The following is a 16,701-nucleotide window of genomic DNA, read 5'->3' on the forward strand; positions in this document are numbered from 1 at the left end:
ATCAATGTGAACGAGGGCTCAAGGAAGAGGACTCCTGTATTGAGAACGTTATTTGCTTATCTTAGAGTTCTGGGAGCCCGTCGTATAACGGGCGCGATCACAGGAGGGCCCTGGGGAGGTCTGCACTGCTGGTTGTGGTTGTCTGCACTGCTGATCACGATGTCAACAGAAGTTGGTTAGCGACTCTCTTCACCGCTCCTTCTCACGATGTCAGCGAGTGGGTAGAGGAGAAAGAGCCGATAATCAGCTTCTGCAAAAGTGCTACCAATCAGTGCCCATCGTACCGCCAGTCAGTGCTGCCAGTGTCCACAAGTGCTCGTCAGTGCCCCTTCATCCATGTCGCCCATCAGTGCCGCCCATCATCAATGTCGCCCATCAGTGCCGCCCATCATCAATGTCGCCCATCAGTGCCCCCTCATCACTGCCGCCCATCAGTGCCCCCTCATCAATGCCGCCCATCAGTGCCCCCTCATCACTGCCGCCCATCAGTGCCCCCTCATCACTGCCGCCCATCAGTGCCCCCTCATCAATGTCGCCCATCAGTGCTCCCCTCATCAATGCCGCCCATCAGTGCCCCCTCATCAATGCCGCCCATCAGTGCCCCCTCATCAATGCCGCCCATCAGTGCCCCCTCATCAATGCCGCCCATCAGTGCCCCCTCATCAATGCCGCCCATCAGTGCCCCCTCATCAATGCCGCCCATCAGTGCCCCCTCATCAATGCCGCCCATCAGTGCCCCCTCATCAATGCCGCCCATCAGTGCCCCCTCATCAATGCCGCCCATCAGTGCCCCCTCATCAATGCCGCCCATCAGTGCCCCCTCATCAATGTCGCCCATCAGTGCCTCCTCATCAATGCCGCCCATCAGTGCCACCTCATCAATGCCGCCCATCAGTGCCCCCTCATCAATGCCGCCCATCAGTGCCACCTCATCAATGCCACCCATCAGTGCCCCCTCATCAATGTCGCCCATCAGTGCCCAAGCCAACAGTGCCCCCTCATCAATGTCACCAATCAGTGCCCACCCATCAATGCAGCCCATCAGTGCCCCCTCAATGTCGCCACTCAGTGCCCACGCCAACAGTGCCCCCTCATCAATGTCACCCATCAGTGCCCCCTCATCAATGTCGCCCATCAGTGCCGCCTATCAGTGCCTCCTCTTCGATGTTGCCCATCAGTACTGCCCCCTCAGTGCCCATTACCGTCTCCCCATCAGCACAAATCAATGAAGGAGAAAAATGAGCTGTTTTCAAAATGTTATAACAAGCTGTGATAAAGTGTTTATTTCCAAATTTTTGGGGGTTTTTTTTGTTTATTTAGCAAAGAATAAAAAAAAAAACCCAGCGGTGAATAAATACCACCAAAAAAAAAGTTATATTTTTGTGAAAAAAAAACAAAAAAAAAAAAAAAAGACTTTAATTTGGGTACAGTGTTGCATGACCGAGCAGTTGTCGTTCAAAGTGCAACACTGAAAATTGGCCTGGACAGGAAGGGGGGTATAAGTGTCCGGCAGGCAAGTGGTTAAATGTGTCTGCAATAAATGCAAAACTAGCTCTGGCAGTGAAATGGTTAAGCAGCCCCCCCAAGAAAAAGAATTGATGCCAGCGTATTGGTCCCTGCCAGCGTATTGGTCAGCGTGTTTGTGTACAGAGAGCCACGCATGCGCAGCTCAGCGTACATCTATGGCACCGCTCTGTGCCCTGATGACTCCCATATACAGGGTTGGGAACGATGTCTTTGGGGCCAAAGGGTTTGAACCCGGGGGAAGGCGGCAGGGCAATGCTGGGGGGTTGCTTGCCAGGTAGGTCTGCCATTAGGTAGGATTAGATATTCTGAAGCCCAGTTTACATTTATTTTCTTGCAGCTCTCCATTCCTGCCAATCACCAAGTGGACTGACTGTTCCTTTAAGGATCTCTGTAGGTGTCTGATCCCCATCATCCCTTGTGTGCAGCAAGCTCCCAGTGTGGAGGAAGGTCTACAGTCCCCCCTCTTCTCCTTCTGGCTGTAGTGTTTGATGTGCAGGCAGCTGTATAGAGCGAGTCAGTGCAGATCTCCCCCGGGCCCTCCAGGGAAGAGGAGGATGGGGGGGGGGGGGGGTCAGTGATCGCCATAGAGCGGCGCTGTCAGCTGATGGGATGAGAGTATAAACATACATACACCGTACCTGCGGCCCCCCTAGGGTGACACACACTCCATGTCTGCAGCCGATCGTCCTCATGTAGCCGGAGGATAACAACACCCGCACCGCTCCGCTCCGCTCTCCAGCCTTCTATCACCACCCCGCTATCCAGCTAAGCCGGGAACCGCAGCCCCGCCCCCAGACAGGGACCAGAGAGGCGGGGCCCTATACATCAGCTGAATGCGAGAGGCAGCGCCGCCATCTTTGTTGTGGTTGCTGAGGGCAGCAGCGCATCATCTGCTACTGTTCCTGTCCTGATAAAAGGAAGTGCTGGAGGCATGATGTGACACTAACTAAACTAAAACATTCTTAAAGTGGCATCAAACTAAAAAAACAAATTTTCATCTCTGGAAGGATTACCCCCCTTCATGGCCAGGCCATTTTTTGCAATAGGGTCCTTGCACACGGTCCGCCACTGTTGGGGGACTCTGTGCTGCTCAGCGGAGGATCGATCTGTGTGCGCAGAGGGAAGTGTCAGAGCCCCGCTGTCCTCTATGGGGGAATCGGATGAGAATGGACCACCGAATCCGATTCGATCCCCTGGACAGATGGAAAATAGGGTTCTGGAGGTGCTGTTGCAGTTTCTGCCGCTGGCTCTGCTGCTCCTGCAGCTGGAGGATCTGCTGCACCAGCTGCTGAAGAAAAGGAGGAGTCAGATGAAGATATGGGATTCGGCCTGTTCAATTAAATCGTGTTACGTTTAAAATAAAGAAAACTTTATTTAAAAAAAAAAAGAAAATAGGGTTTCCATCCTTCCAGATTTAGCGGACAGGATCGGAATCGGATGACAGCGGGTGTCAGCGGACATGTCTCTGCTGACATCCACTGCCCCATAGGGATGCATGGAGGATCCAATCAGATCCGCCTAAAAAACTGACAGTCGGATCGTTCGTGTGAAAGGGGCCATACGTTGTTCTGCCGAAAACTCCAACTTGCCGAGAACTCTAACAGCGTTATTTCCAGTGAGTGTACACCAGGAAAAATTGGAGATTTCCACCACTTGGTGTTTTCACACATCACCAGCAGCCTTTACACTCCGGCAGATGCTATAATTAGTGCAGAATGTTAGTCCGCCCGCCAGTAACCAAAAACATGGCTGCCTCCAACTAGCGGGTGGTAGGATTGCCACCTCATCCCTTTAAACCAGGACACATATGAATTACACAGATTCTGAGGCTGATATAATGCATATAATTCACCAACTGAGTTTAATTACCACCTTAACTGCTTCCAGACCGCCCGCCGCAGTTATACCGCAGGTATACGTCGGTCGCGCGCCTGCAGCTAGGGGGCGAGCATGCACCACCGCTGGCCGGGCTCCCACCCACACTCGGCAGCAAGACTCTGATGCACGGGGAAGGCGGCACCCCGCTGAGAGAGAAGAACGGTCAGCTGTTGTAAACACAGCTGAACGTTCTTCTCTCTGGAATGATCACAGAGCTCCTTCTATGTAGGAACACAGGTCTCTATGATCATTTCACAAGCCCATCACCCATACAGTTAGAAACACACCCCTAGGTACACATTTAACCCCTTGATCACTTACTGTGTTAACCCCTTCCCTGCCAGTGTCATTATTACAGTAATAGTGCATATTTTAGCACTGATTACTCTAGTAATGTCACTGGTCCCCCCAAAAATGTCAGTTAGGGGTCCGATCTGTCTGCCGCAATATCGCAGTCCCGCAAAAAATCGCAGATTGCCGCCATTACTAGTTAAAAAAAAAAAAACCAATAAAAATGACATAAATCTTTCCTGTTGTTAGTAGATGCAATAACTTTTGCGCACACCAATCAAAATACGCTTATTGCGATTTTTTTTTACCATTAAGGGGGCAAATCCTTCTGGTCCAGAAGTGGTTAATCAGCCACAGAACCTGTATAATTAATGTGTGTCCTGGTTTAAAGGGATGAGGTGGCAATCCTAACCCTACTGTCCGCTAGTTGTCACCACCTTTTTTGGTTACTAGCGGGCAGACTAACAATATGCACTATACTAGCCTCTGCACATGTCGTAGTCCCGCTAAAAATCGCTGATTTTTAGTAAAAACCTAGTACTAGTCCGATCAGATCCGCCTGTCAGTTTTTTAGGCGGATCTGATCGGATGCCCCATTCAGCCCTATGGAGCAGCGGATGTCAGCGGTGACATGTCCGCTGACACCCGCTGCCATCTGCATCCGATCCTGTCCGTGAAATCAGGAGGGATGGAAACCCTATTTTCCATCCGTCCAGGGGATCGGATGGGACAAGCTGTCCGCTCTCATCCGATTCCCCATAGAGAGCAATGGGGCTCTGACAGCTCCCTCTCCGCACTGTGTGCGGAGAAGGAGCTGTCATCCGCCGGCTCAGCGGGGATCGGCGGATTGATCCCCGCTGAGCAGAGCACGGTCTGCAACGGAATGCGGACCGTGTGAAAGAGCCCTAAAAATTACATAAATCTTTCCCATAATTTGTAGACACGCTAGCTTTTGCGCAAACCAATCAAATCACACTTATTACGATTTTTTTTTACCAAAAATATGTAGAATATAAATTGGCTTAAAAGAATGAAAAATTTTTATTTTTTTATTTTTTTGGAATGTTATATAGCAGAATGTGAAAAATATTGTTTTTTTTCAGAATTGTCGCTATTATTTTGTTTATAGCGCAAAAAATAAAAATAGCTTAGTTGATCAAATACCCCCAAAAGAAGGCTCTATTTGTGGGGAAAAAAGGACATCAATTTTATTTCAGTACAGTGTCGCACGACCGCACAATTTTACATTAAAATAACACAGTGCCGAATCGCAAAAAATGGCCTGGTCATTAAGGGGGCAAATCCTTTCGGTCCAGAACTGGTTAAGATGCACGTCCAAGAGACTCTTAAAAATATCAATACTCCCTGCTGACACCACCAATTATGGAAGAGAGTTCCACATCCCTATTGCCCTGATAGTGAAAAAACACCTGAGCAGCTTAAGGTTAAACTACTTCTCCAATCTCATTGTGTGGCCCCATGCCCTCTTACACTCCCTGACACTGAGAAGTTTTTTCTATGCTGGAATCACCATTGGGGTATTTGTACATTGCTATCATGTCCCCTCTTAAGTGTCTCCTCTCCAGTGAGAATAAATTTAGTGCTTGTAGTCATTCCTGGTAATTGAGGTCTTCCAGTCCCCTATTAATTTCTTTGGACTCTCTCCAGTTTTACCACATCCCTTCTTAGGATTGGTGACTAGAACTGGATAGAATACTCCAGATGTGGCCTGACCTGGGTTTTATAAAGTGGCAGGATTATAGTTTTATCTCTGGAGTATATCCCCTTTTTTATACATGCTAAATTTCTGCCGGCATTGGTAGCTGCTGCTTGACATCGCATGCTATTGCTCAGTCTGTCATCTACAAGGACCCCCAGATCTTTCTTCATCCTTGATCCCCCCCAGAGGTTCTCCCCCTAGTGAGTAGTTTGCGTTTATGTTTATAGCCCCCACGTCCATTACCCTACATTTCTCCACATTAAACCTCATTAAACCTCATATGTAGTTGCCCACTCCATTATTTTGTTCAGGTCTTTCTGTAAACTATCTATTTCCTGATGTGAAGTTATTGCCCTGCATATTTTTGTGCCGTCTGCAAAAACTGATTTTAAGCTATTTATCGGACCCTCTACGTATATCAATTATGAATAAACTAAACAGAATTGCTCCCAATACAGAGCCCTGGGGTACCCCATTTACCACTCTAGACCAGTCTGAGTACGCGTTATTTATCACCACCCTTTGGACACGACCCTGTAACCAGTTTTCTATCCAAGAACAAAATGATGGTCGATGCCTGCAAACCTTAACTTGTAGATTAGGCGTTTATGGGGAATTGTATCGAATGCCTTTGCAAAATCCAGATACACCACATGCACAGGCCTCCCTCCATCTAGATGGCAGCTCAATTCCTCATAGAATGTTAGCAAATTGGTCAAGCAGGAACGACCCTTCATAAACCCATGCTGATTACTACAAATGATACGGTTTTCTATTGCAAATTCTTGAATATAGTCCCTTATCATCCCCTCCAATGTTTTACCTACTATTGATGTTAGGCTGACTTGCCTGTAGTTTCCAGGAATATATCTCTGCCTTTTTTTAAATATTGGTACCACATTGGCTTTTCTCCAATCAGGTGGTACAATTCCCATTAGTATGCTGTCCACAAAGATTAGGAATAGCAGACTGGCTATAACCTGACTGAGTTCTTTGAGGACTTTCGGGTGTGAGCCATCTAGTCCTGGTGATTTTTTTGTGTTAAACTTATCTAGTCTTTTCTTGACTCCGGCCTCTGTTAGCCACGAGGGTACGTCCTATGGTATGCTACTAACAATACCTGTGTGGTCAGGATACCCCTCTTTTTCCTGTGTAAAAACAAGAAAGCATTCAGTATAGTTGCCTTCCTTGTGTCATCTATAACCATCCTCCCATCATCGTCTTTTATGTGGGCAATGTGCTCTGATCTTGCTTTTTTACTGTTAATATATCTAAAATTTCCTTGGGATTTTGTTTTACTCTCTGCCATGTGTCTCTCATAGTCTTTTTTTTTTTTTGCCACCATGATTTTGTTCTTACACTTCTGACAATGACTCCTCCGCTTTCTATTTTTAAAATGCCACCTTTTTCTCTTTAATAAGACTGTTTATATTATGGCTTAGCCACCCAGGTTTAAACTTCACTGTTCTACAGTATATTTTTTGCTTGTTGGAATGCACTGTGGGATACCTTTGTTTAATATGTTCCTAAAGCATTCCCATTTTTCTTATTTGAATTAATAATGTAGCACCCCTCTGATACTCCAAAGGCAGGATAGCAACTCCAGTGGCCGGGGGGGGGGTGTAATATTTCACCTCCCTGGCTGAGTCCATGGCTAAAATAGGGGGACAGAGAAAGGATATTGGGCACTCTTGTCTTTTTAAAGTTTTATTGCAGAGCGGATAAGCAGGTGAGGGTTAGGGGTCCCAGACACCATAGCAGATCACTTACAGACTCTCCAGTTTGAGATCAATGTCCAGCTTCAGAGTGTCAGAACCTTTAGGCTGACCCAGCAACACTTTACGCATTTTCCCAAATTTCAGTGCATGTGAGTCACCAGGCCCTTCTGAGAGACCAGCCTTCTTCCTGGCTCTCTGCAGCAAGGGGTATCTCCTGGGTCTCCTCCTTGGCACAGCTTCCAACAGACCATGCAGGACAGCTTCAGGACCACTTCAGCCTACGTTAGGCCCCAAATCAGACTATTGGGTCTAACAGCAGAGATCTATCCAGCAGCACCTCCCTAGGCCTCAGCTCAGGGAAATTGAGCAAGCACATGGCTTACCCAAAATAATTATATCCTCCTCCAGCATGCACCAGCGGCATAAATCACCTACTATATTGGATGAGGAAAATATAAATATGTATAACTTAGTTTTGTTTGTGAAATTTCATACTATGACCAGTGATAGCAGTGACATCTACTGGAAACAGTGAGAAATCACAAGCCAATTTAAGCTTAGGGAAAAAACTATACAATCAGTCTGAGCTAACTACTGCCCAGCCAAAAACTAAATTGACAAAATAGCCACTGTTTAGAACTAAGGGAGCTCCAATAATATTACAGAGGTATTGTTATAAGGTTAAAGCTAAAACAGGCGTCATGCCAAATTTTTTTTATTTTTTGAAGATTGCAGCAAAGGCTTAGAAATGTAATTTATTTTTGGTTGTCTGTGTCCCTATTATGGGGACCACAATGAATATACACTATATTGCCAAAAGTATTGGGACGCCTGCCTTTACACGCACATAGAATTTAATGGTATCCCAGTCTTAGTTCAAAGGGTTCAATATTCAGTAGGCCCATTCTTTGCAGCTATAACAGCTTCAACTCTTCTGGGAAGAGGGATGAGGTGGCAATCCTAACCCTACTGCCCGCTAGTTGTCACCACCTTGGAACTAAGGGGCTAAGCCCAACCCCTGAAAAACAACCCCACGCCATAATCCCCCCTCCACCAAATGATTTGGACCAGTGCACAAAGCAAGGTCCATAAAGACATGGATGAGCGAGTTTGGAGTGGAGGAATTAGCTGGCCTGACCACAACCCGATAGAACATCTTTGGGCAGAGAGTGGATAGCCTTTCCAGAAGAGTTGAAGCTGTTATAGCTAAAAAGGGTGGGCCCTACAGGCTGTCCACAAGGTTTAGGAGTGTATCTAAGGGAGTGTTTGACCATTTTTCCAGAAGCGCATTTGTGAGGTCAGGCACTGATATTGGACGAGAAGTCCTGGCTCACAGTTTTCACTATAAAGGCCCGTACACACGTACCGATCGTCAGCGAACGATCGGCCGTCTTTTGTCCCTGGGCTGTCGGTGTCTGTTGAAAAGTGCAAAGACAGCACAAGAATTTTGTCCGCCGACTACAGCCGACTGCAGAAGTGATGTCATGTAATTGTTAACTTTCCCTGTGTTTTTTCTTTTCTGAGCATGCCCAGTCTTGCAAATCTGCGGTCTGTCGTCCGAATTCTGTACTGACTGGCGAACAATCGGCCGCTCTGGTGTCGGCATACAAAAATTTTTATGCTTGCAAGACAGACTCTTGTCGGCAGAATGTGCGCTGACGGCTGTCGGAGGCACCATACTAACAAGCGTACAATCGGCAGATCTTTCGTCCGCCGACGTTTGTATGCCGACGATCGGTACGAGTGTACGGCCCTTTAACCTTCAAGTCTCAAGCAAGTCCCAAGTTACTGTGGCGAAAAGCAAACAAGTCAAGTCGAGTCACTGCTAGAAGTCAAGCAAATCAAGTCAGGTCATTTATTTTGGTCAAGTCAAATCAAGTCAAAATACTGATCTACCCCAATTTTCACCTTTAAATCAGTTAAAAGTCAGTGGTCAAGAAAGGTTTTGTTTTATTTTCAACATTAACAAAACAGCTTAGTGCTTTTTTCTTGGCATATTAAAGAAACACTTTGAATGCCCAAAACAGCTCAAAATCCTTCGTCCGGTCATGTTTCAACACCACAATCACTAAAAACATGTTAAGTATTTCCATTGTTAAACAGCCAGTGTCCTAAAAATCAGAACACACTGAGGTGCTTTAAGTGTCAGAAACTTAACAGGCACATTCATTTTGTTTTAACACATCTTGAGAAAATGCAAATATTTATTAACTTAAAAAGTAAAGTCATTTCCAGTCATATGTCCCAAGTCAAAGTTAAGTCTCAAGTCATGAATACCAAGTCAAAGTCAAGTCGAGTCTTTTATTAATTTTAGTCAAGCAAGTCTCAAGTCCTCAAACTGGTGACTTAAGTCTGACTTAAGTCAAGTCATGTGACTCGAGTCCCCCACCTCTGCCCTTCGGAAGAAGATACATTGCCTACTTCCTCTTGTATTGCCTATATTTTCAATGCTGTGTGTGCCCATGCTGGGGAGATTTTTTCCAGATTTCCAATCTCTATGTCAGTGTGACACCTGGTCAGGAAGTGGGAATCTCCACAATGGGTAATAATCCATGTTCTCATCAAACTTGTCCCTGGAGAGGGCTCTAGGGTACTGGGTGCTGTAGCAACCACCAGCTGGAGAGAGACTGGATTATGAAAGCCACCATGAATATATTTGCCAGCACACCATGGATCTTCACATTGAGCCAAATCACATGCCTGATGAAAGGGTCATGTGTGACTCCAAAGCATTGCACTCTCATGTTTGTGATGTGATCATGCTTTATTTAAAAAAAAAAAAACATTTGGACTTGAAGATCTGTGTTGTGCTGGCAAATACACTATATTACCAAAAGTATTGGGACACCTGCCTTTACAAGCACATGAATTTTCACGGCATCCCAGTCTGTAGGGTTCAATATTGAGTTGGCCCACCCTTTGCAGCTATAACAGCTTCAACTCTTCTGGGAAGGCTGTCCACAAAGTTTAGGAGTGTGTATATGGGAATGTTTGACCATTCTTCCTGAAATGCATTTGTGAGGTCAGGCACAGATGTTGGATGAGAAGGCCTGGCTCGCAGTCTCCGCTCTAATTCATCCCAAAGGTGTTCTTTTGGGTTGAGGTCAGGACTCTGTGCAGGCCAGTCATGTTCCTCCACCCCAAACTCACTCATCCATGTCTTTATAGACCTTGCTTTGTGCACTGGTGTGCAGTCATGTTGGAACAGGAAGGGACCACCCACAAAGTTGGGAGCATGAAATTGTCCAAAAGGTCTTGATATGTTGAGACCTTAAAATTTCCCTTCACTGGGACCAACCCCTGAAAAACAACCCCACACCATAATCCCCCTCCACCAAATTATTTGGACCAGTGCACAAAGCAAGGTCCATAAAGACATGGATGAGCGAGTTTGGAGTGGAGGAATTTGCCTGACCTGCACAGTCCTGACCTCAGCCCAATAGAACACCTTTGGAATGAATAAAGCCCCGTACACACGTACCGATCGTCGTCATACAAACGTCGGCGGACGAAAGATCTGCCGATTGTACGCTTGTTAGTATGGTGCCTCCGACAGCTGTCTGCGCACATTCTGCGGACAAGAGTCTGTCTTGCAAGCATTAAAATTTTTGTATGCCGACACCAGAGCGGCCGATTGTTCGCCAGTCAGTACAGAATTCTGCCGACAGACCGCAGATTTGCAAGACTGGGCATGCTCAGAAAAGAAAAAACACAGGGAAAGTTAACCATTACATGACATCACTTCTGCAGTCGGCTGTAGTCGGCGGACAAAATTCTTGGGCAGTCTTTGCACTTTTCAACAGACACCGACAGCCCAGGGACAAAAGACGGCCGATCGTTCGCTGACGATCGGTACGTGTGTACGGGCCTTTAGACTTGATACTTGCTTGTGACTTGCACATGTGTGACTTACTCCCATGTCTGCAGAAAGGGTCTTCCAAAAAAGCGCAATTATGTGAAATGATAATGAATGCTGAACAGAGGTTTTAACTGCACTTTGTTTCTCAGATGCTTTTTTGTTATAACAGATTTATTACAGCCTGAAAAAACAGTGTTCACTTTTCCTTTTATTGCTCGGATGATAGTTGTCATTCAATGAAGGGTGTGATCAGAGATTAGGATGCAGCACCAGAAATGGCTGAATCAGAGTTTCATGTTGCAGCAGGAAAGAGATTTTTGTTATCCTTTGCATGATATGATATTCTGAGCTGGCAGCATATCTTCTCTAAATTGAACAATGAATACTCACAGATTTTCTAAGCTGTCTCCACTCAACCTAAAAAAGGAGTTTTTAACCTACTTGTGTATCTGCTGAAGAACAATCTCCTTGCGTTCCATGCTGGGGACAGGATGTAAGGTCAAATCTCCCAGTGGGGACACAGACAGGCAATAAAAACCCAAGCATACAGAATCACGGGCAAGGCTTAAGCCCCTCAAGCATGCTGGCTACTTTTAAATCTTCAGGAAATTGTTCTCGTTTTACAAAGTCATTGGGCTTGATTTACTAAAAGCTGGAGGGTGAAAAATCTGGTGCAGCTCTGCATAGAAACCAATCATCTTCCAGGTTTATTTTGCACTCTCAACTTTTATTAAATCAACCCATGACATTTGGGGATCCTCTCTGGATACAGGCATGCTTTATTCTCACTTAACACAGTTTAGCACTTCTGGGACCTAAAGGTAAATTATGACGCCCAGTGCTGTATCTTGACCTAGGCCAACAAGGCCCAGGCCTAGGGCGGCACTTTGCAGGGGGGTCAACAAGAAAGCTGCACCCGCATAAAAAAAAACAGCCTCCTTCCGGCTCCTGCACTAAAAGGGTTCCCGCCGACTTGCACTACACTTTTAGAATAGTGCCAGTCTTATGAGGTGAATTGGGCCGGAGGGCAGGGTCCAGGAGACAAATCAGTCTGGCACCCCCATAAAGCGGTCACACTGCTACCTGCTGGTATGATAATACCGGCCGGTCAGGACATTCTGACAGACCGCAGGTCGCCAACCACACTTAATTCAACTGGCCCGATGGCCGCCAATGCTAATAAGTGTGGCACTGCAGCTTAATGCTCCACCTACTCTCCTTCGCCCCAAGGTATGGCAGGCATCATGTCAATAATATAATTTATTTCTTTAAACATTCTTGTCCTTGAGCGAGCTTATTGAATTGCATCATATACAATTAAGACTTTTAATTGTATATGATGCCAATAATATTTTGGACTTGCTCACCTCATACCTGCTATCGCAATATGTCACTAGATTAGTAAGATTACTCCTTTCTTTTAGGATATTTGGATTTGTGTTTTCTGCCACTGATTATTTCACTTATTTGTATAATGACTATAGACTTCCCAGCCATTATAAAAATAGGTGAAATAAGCCTATGATTCTTTAAATATATCAACAGCAAAAAAACTAAGGCAGAGCATATTGCACACATAATTAACAATGATGGGAGGATGGTTACAGAGGACACTGAAAAAGCAACCGTGCTAAATGCTTTTTTCTCGTCAGTCTTTACACAGGAAAAGGAGGGGTACACTGACCATGACTGTATGGTTAGTAGTAATAAACAGGACTTGCCACCATGGCTAACAGAGGGGGAAATCAGGGAAAGGCTGGATAAACTTAACACAAATAAATCACCAGGACCGGATGGCATACATCCGAGAGTACTCAAGGAACTCAGTAAAGTTATATCGAGACCACTGTTCCTGATCTTTGCTGACAGTATTAGGACAGGAGATGTACCAGGGGATTGGAAGAAAGCTAACGTGATTCCAATATTCAAAAAGGGCCAGAGGCATATCCCGGGAAATTATAGGCCTGTCAGTTTGACATCAGTAGTATGTAAACTTCTGGAGGGGATGATAAGGGACTATATTGTAGAGTTTGCTAAGGACAACAACATCATCAGCAGTAATCAGCACGGGTTTACAAATGGGCGTTCTTGTCAAACCAATCTCCTTACATTCTACGAGGAGGTGAGCTGTGAGCTAGATAGGGGGAGACCAGTGGATGTGGTGTACTTGGATTTCGCTAAGGCGTTTGATACAGTTCCCCACAAGCGCTTAATTTATAAAATAAGGTCTGCAGGTATCGATAGCAGGGTTTGCTCTTGGATACGGAACTGGCTAAAAAGGCGGGTCCAAAGGGTAGTAATAAACAGCGCATACTCAGACTGGTCTGAGGTGGTAAGCGGGGTCCCCCAAGGCTCAGTCCTGGGACCAACCTTGTTCAATTTATTCATAAACAACATTGAGGTCGGGATCAGTAGTTCGATATCAGTTTTTGCAGATGACACAAAATTGGGCAGGGCAATAACTTCACAACATGAAAAAGATATCCTGCAGAATGACCTGGACAAAATAACAGAGTGGGCAACGACATGGCAAATGAGGTTTAACGTGGAGAAGTGTAAGGTTTTGCACTTGGGGACTAAAAACATAAAATCACAATACACGTTAGGAGGGGAGCCCTTGGGGGAATCAAAAATGGAGAAGGATCTGGGAGTATTGGTTGATGATAGATTAGGAAACAGCATGCAATGTCAAGCGGCAGCTTCCAAAGCCAACAGAATATTAGCATGCATAAAGAAAGGGATGCATTCCAGAGATAAGACTATAATCCTTCCACTTTATAAAACTCTGGTCCGACCGCATCTGGAGTATTCCGTCCAGTTCTGGTCGCCAGTCCTCAGGAGGGATGTGTTGGAGCTGGAGAGAGTCCAGAGAAGGGCAACTAAACTAATTAGGGGATTGGAGGACCTTGACTATGAAGAGCGTCTACAATCGCTCGATTTATTCTCCCTGGAGAAGAGACGTCTGAGGGGGGACATGATAGCAATTTATAAATATCTTAATGGGGATCCCAGCTTAGAAAAAAAGCTGTTCATTCGAAGGGATTGCATGAGGACTCGAGGGCATACAATGCGATTAGAGGAGAAGAGTTTTAACCTCAGGCAACGCGGGGGGTTCTTTACTGTTAGGGCAACAAGATTGTGGAATTCTCTACCACAAGAGGTGGTTTCTGCGGGTAGTATGGTGGCTTTCAAAAGACTCTTAGACTTACATCTCAAGGATCAGAACATTCAGGGGTATGGGAGATGATTACAGCCACACATGCCTACACAGGTTGAACTGGATGGACTATTGTCTTTATTCAACCTCACCTACTATGTAACTATGTAACTATGATTACAATTAGTGGCAGCAAACACAAGTCCAAATATCTTGAAAGAAAGGAGTAATCTTACTCATCCAGTGACATAAGGCTGCATTGGTGGGCACTGATATGCTGCACTGATGGGCAATAATATGCTGCTCTGATGGCCACTGATAAGGCGGCAATGGTGGGTACTGATAAACTGCACTGATGGGCACTAATGAGGCTGCATTGATAAGGCAGCACTGATATGCTGCACTGATGGGCACTAATGTGGCTGAACTTATGGGAACTGATGAGGCTACCCTGATGGGCACCGATAGACTGTGGTTGTGGTCTGTTGTTTACAGATGACAGGGCGGGTCATAAACAGGAATGGGTGGGGCCTTTACAGGAAGGGGTGGGTCATATTTAAATTAAGGGGTGCACAAGTTTAGTCAGGCCTAGGGCAGCACAAAACCTAAATACACCACTGATGACGCCTACACCATCATTCGTCAGCCTGCACCATCAAGTGTTCCGTCTCAGCAATAAAAGCCTTCCAAAGATTTAACACTCAATTACATTTCTAGAAAGAGATATGCAGTCAGATATACATTGTACTAACAACCTCCATTTTCAAAGTTTTACCTCCATTTTCCTGTTACAGAAATAGTGCTGGGTATCTAAATATTGCTAAGCAGACCAAAAGTGATGATCTCAGTAATCAGCACTGAGTACCATCAATTTTACACAGCACTTTACATACTGTGCATTCACATCAGTCTCTGTCCCAACCAGCTTACAATCTAAAGTTCCTAGCTTACAGTACATAAATACACAGACAGGAGCCATTTAACCAACGAGCATGTCTTTGGTAGGTTGGAGGAAACCAGAGTACTCATAGGAAAGCAAGAAATGCAAGCACCTGAAGAACATGCAAACTCCATGCAGATAATGTCCTGGCCTGGAATCAAAACGGGGATCATAGGCATGCGCAGGGGGTGTGCCAGGTGTTAAATCCACAACAGAAGATCTGGCGCCCGCTGAGAAGATAGTGGTGAAATAGTACAGCTTGGATAGTCTTAGCTGCTCAGGAATACCTCCATGGGAAGGAGAGTCAATGGCCTGCGCCTGCGCCTGCACAGAGTCCCCTCTCCACCGGCACCTGTGGTAATCCCTCTCCATTGTTCGACAAGGACACAGATGCAACCATAGTGACACAGTAAGATTTTCTTCCTAGGCGGCCACCCAATGGTTTTAAATTGTGTTTTTTTTTTTGGCTAATATAAGCTGGATTTTCATGTTAACTACCTTGGAGCCCCTGCCTGTCATTGTACAGTTGTTAATGATTATTGATTATTGGGCTCTCCTTCACCTTTAAGCCAGTCTTCAAGCTGTCTTGTGTTCTGTGTTGTTTGGTGTGCCAGGTGTGCCTGGGCACACCCTAATTACTATGTGCAGTGCAGATTCCCCCAACTGCCTGGACTTCCACCCTGTTGGCCCCACGCCCCCCAGTGCTGCTGGCTTCCCTCCTCTTCTCTCCCCCAGCTACTACATGGGATGTTTCAGGATGGAGAGTGGGTGAAGGGGCTAGTAAATATGTAATTGAATAAACACAGTGAACACACTCATTCACTGCATTCATTCATAACTGAAGCATAGTAAATTGAGTTTGCTATGCTTCAGTTTGTGAGTGAACAGGAAGCCGTTCAGCCCAGAGGACTTCCCATTTATTCACAGCCCTGTGCAGCTGAGGCTGCAGAGAAAGGCATGGGTGTTTGAGCTTTTGGGTGCACACTCTAATGCTTTGGGTGCACACTCTAATGCAATAGGCTGCATACACCTATGCCAGGGATCCAAGAAGTGTAAGACATTTTATTGGTGAACAGACAGATGATTGAAAAGGTCCACCTCCTTTCATTCATGAAAGCTAGAGTTTGGCCTCTATGAATGGAGGAGGTGGGTGCAAAGGGTGGGCATAGTTGGGCATCCTTGATGAGTTGGCTCTATTAACCCCTGCCAGCACCAGAAGTTTGTGGCAGTGGAGGGTGGGGGGGGGAGGAGGATTTCAAGTAATGCCACAGCCAGTAGCACAAGGGACACATCACACTAACTGTAAGTAATGTCCCTTGTGCTGATTTTATTTTTCTGGCTAAACTTAGGCTTTAAATCTTGTCTTTCTGTTGTCTCAGTAGCCTACTTGCTGATCACTGAATGTTTTAATAATAAATAGTTTTGCATTCCCATCTTAAGGTTTTTCCCTTCTCCTGTCTCCTTTTTCATCTCCCCAATTTTTCTGGGAGGAGTCATATTTCCAGATTTGTCTACAGCTCCACCTGGAAGTCACATCCAACACTGGAGGTATTATAAGCTATCTGTATGAGCTTATGAGTTCTACTAAGTGAAGATGAAAGGGTTAAAAAA

General features: G+C 45.6%; 1 protein-coding gene across 1 annotated transcript in view; it reads right to left on the reverse strand.

Annotated features, from left to right (window-relative positions):
* Positions 1 to 2,329, reverse strand: part of CHST12 (carbohydrate sulfotransferase 12) — a 40,675-nt gene extending 38,346 nt beyond the window's left edge. Inside the window, exon 1 of the mRNA XM_082259955.1 lies at positions 2,166 to 2,329. The gene's annotated coding sequence lies outside the window, so the exon portion shown is untranslated. The remainder of the gene's footprint in view (positions 1 to 2,165) is intronic.
* Between the last annotated feature and the right edge of the window lie 14,372 nt (positions 2,330 to 16,701).

This window comes from Pelophylax lessonae (genome assembly GCF_965119305.1).
Source record: "Pelophylax lessonae genome assembly, chromosome: 6".
Lineage (NCBI taxonomy): Eukaryota > Metazoa > Chordata > Amphibia > Anura > Ranidae > Pelophylax > Pelophylax lessonae.